Genomic DNA, 3,682 nt, shown 5'->3' on the forward strand with positions numbered 1-3,682 from the left:
TATCTAGAGGAGGGGTGAATAGATATATCTGTGATGTATCTGTGATGATGTATCTGTGATGTTTGAGTTAAGATTTGATTAGGGAAGGGAGTATTTTCGATTTTGCATTTGATTTCGTTGTTGTTCAAGGAGTATGAACACATGGAGGTATGAGTTTGATTTTAGGAAATAGAACAGAGAAAGCAGGAGAGGTGGATTAGGGGAAACAAAACTTTTTGTAAGTACAAAGCTTCAAGTTATTACATACGCCGACTTACAAATTACTGTAAAATTACTACTTTCTTTCTTATTGTTTCATGGTTGAATTTTATTCCCACATGAAAAAGTGATTTTCATCATTATTGCATTAAAAGCGACAGTTGAAAGTTAGGAGTGTTCATGTATTTTGAGTTCATTTCTTCTTTTGCTTTCAACTATTTATGTCATTCTTTTATTTTTATTTCCTATCAGAACATTACCATTGTCCCCAATACATTTTAGGGGATTCAAATGATGGGAAAAGATAAGCAAATGTGTATTATAATGAGAAAGAATGATAGATTTAGGCTCTAGTAGCATATAATAAGAGAAAGAATGTATATGAAATGATGATATAACTTGAGAACGTGGTTGGATTTATTGAGTTTCACATGAATACACGATCTCACCAACCTGTTATTGCCAAACAATTAAAGGAAAAGGGGAGCCAAAATCCAACAATCATTCCCTTGCAATAACAATCATACCCTTATGTGGGGACTAATCCTTATATTCTTTGTATAGCATGAAACAAAATCATAAACTAAGCAGAAACCAACTGTGCATTCACAGTTAATATAAATAAATATTCTAATATCTCAAGATATGAAAGATCCTATTCTCTCACTTTACTTACATTTAAAACCTTTTTTTTACAAGATTAAATATATTACATCTTTCCTTTTTTTCCTCTTGCACGCTTACACACATGCACATTGAAATTATACATCTTAAAAGCAAAACGAGGTTATGGTTGTGTCCACCATATAAATGATTGATTATGTATATTTGCATATTTAAGCCAAAGTTGGCAAGTAGTAGTATCATAGAGTGAGAGAAAAATAATGAACACTACATGGATTCTGTTTGTGACACTAATTTTCTTGTGCAGTTTGATCCTCTACTGCAGAAAAAGGCTTAGTCTTAAGCTCAAATCAAAACACAGAAATCAGATTCCACTGGGCACTCTTGGATGGCCTTTTATTGGTGAAATCATATAGTTTGTTTCTTGCGCTTACACCGATCGCCCTGAAAGCTTCATGTACAAGCGATGCGCCATGTAAGTTCATCATCATGCATAACTTCATTCATAGCTAGATTTGTATGAATCCATTTCGAATTTATAACAAGACATGAAAATAAAACATATCTTAGATTTCAAAGCTTGTCTGTCCATGACGTGTCTGCTTAATGGTCAAAATTTGACTTTATTACCTTGAGGGATAGAGTTTAAATTTTTTCGGGAAGAGTTGTAAAATGATCATTAGTACTACTTACTGAACGAGGTTATTGTTTTTTTTACCAAGATTTGTGATGTGCTGTTGCAATTTGTTGTAGGTATGGTAAGGTGTTTTAATCACACATATTTGGAAGTCCTACCATTATTTCAACAGATGCAGATGTGAACAAGTTCATACTACAAAGTGATGCAAGGTTTTTTTTCCTTCTTATCCCAAATCATTGATGGAGTTAATGGGAGAGTCTTCTATTTTGCTCATCAATGGAACCTGACCAAGGAGAATACATGGACTTATTGGAGCTTTCTTCAAGTCTCAACAGTTAAAGATTCAGATTACCACAGATATGTTCAAGAATCAATGGCAAATTGGAAAGAGGACCAACCTATATACATACAAGATGAAACAAAAAAGGTTACCTCTCTATCTCTATAGGAGTTTGTGCCTATCTTTGTTTGTTTCTTTCTCCCATGTGTGTTGGTGTCAGAACCTATCTTCAAAGTTTGAACTCTTTTAGTTTACTATTCTCCAAGATACTAACATTAACAATTAATCACTTTTTTTTCTCTAGATTTCATTTCATGTACTAGTCAAGGCATTGATTAGTTTGGATCCAGGTGAAGAAATGGAACTTCTAAAAAAAAAATTCAGGAATTTATCTCTGGCCTCATGCCTTTGCCAATAAACCTACCAGGAACGAAACTTTATCAATCTTTACAGGCCGAAATTAGTGAGAAAAACTATACAAGCTAGAAGAAATAAAGGCATCAATGAAGTTTCAAAAGATGTAGTGGATGTGCTTCTTAAAGATACAAGTGAGAAATTGACCGATGATTTAATAGTCGATAATATTATTGATATGATGATTCCTGATGAGGACTCAGTTCCAGTTCTTATGACTCTAACAACTAAGTACCTATCAGAATGCTCGGCCGCTTTGTAACAATTGACGTAATGATACGTATCTATGTATGTATGCATGTCTGTAATATACGGCATGAAAAAATGCCTTAAATTATTGATTAGCTTTTGGTAACTAAACTTTGATGATTCACAGGAGGAAAATATAGAGCTCAAGAAACTCAAAGATCAGGTTGGGGAGCCATTGTGTTGGAGTGATTACTTATCATTGCCATTTACTCAAAAAGTAAGCAAAACATGGCTCCTTATCTAACACAAAAAACAGTGGTTTATGATTTTAAACTTAGTTGTTATAAATGAAATAATGATGAGGTAATTCTACAATGGTCAAAGATATTGATATAGTAATTAGGAGAAAATAGTTCTGGACCACGGTTATTAGAAGTAGATATCATATAGTTGTTAGGAAATAAGCATTCTATAATATAATCTTTGGAAGTAGGATTATTAGGAATAGGACAGAACAGGAGATTTAGGAAAATATGGTACTCCATATGTTATATTCCCTAGTTTTTTCAATAATATTCCAAGTTCCTATGACATTCTTATTCCTTGACCTGACAATTATTTATGATGTTGCAGCTTCTTCAAACAGTACTCTGCAAAAATCATTGGAGAAAAAGCCATTGCAAACTGCTACTTTTCCTAATGGATTTGAGGTTTATAGCTATGCTTTCCTTTTATTTATATGTACTATCATATTTCTTATTGTTGAAAAATGATATTTTGGTGGGAATTAGAATTAGTATGCCCATGAATGAAAATACTTTATGTTGGCTATTAGATGAAACAAACACAAACTATTTTTTTTTCTAATTGACTGTTGAATTTTTCCCTAGACTTCACAGTTGCATTTAAAATATTTAAATATTGATCCATTAATTTTATACCCATATTGTTTTCTTTTCATGGTTTGGCTATGTTGAATTGATTTTTATTGTATAATACGTAATCAATATTCATTCTATGATATAGGAAAATAAGAAGCAGCTACTGTGCCTAACTAAGTGATTGCATTTATTGGTTCAACAGTGCTTTGGTTCGTGAAGTGGTTACTACTTGGTGCTGTTTTGTCCTTTCTTGTTTTTTAGATGTTTTTCTTCTTCTTTAGTTTAGAGAATAGATCTGTTTGTTTGGGATGTATGCACCTGCAAATTTGGCTATGGGAATGCCCTCTTTTAACTACAGAATGCAAATGTCCTCTATATATGTTATGATATTTGTAAACAGGTGGATTTGGTTTAAAATGTTATTTTGTAAACAGGTGGATTTGGTTTAAAATATTA

General features: G+C 32.3%; 1 pseudogene; it reads left to right on the plus strand.

The window, feature by feature from the left end:
• The first annotated feature begins 974 nt into the window (after positions 1-974).
• On the plus strand, positions 975-3,056 carry LOC131623697 (3-epi-6-deoxocathasterone 23-monooxygenase CYP90D1-like; annotated as a pseudogene).
• The last annotated feature ends 626 nt before the right edge of the window (positions 3,057-3,682 follow it).

This window comes from Vicia villosa, linkage group LG1 (genome assembly GCF_029867415.1).
Source record: "Vicia villosa cultivar HV-30 ecotype Madison, WI linkage group LG1, Vvil1.0, whole genome shotgun sequence".
Taxonomy (NCBI): domain Eukaryota; kingdom Viridiplantae; phylum Streptophyta; class Magnoliopsida; order Fabales; family Fabaceae; genus Vicia; species Vicia villosa.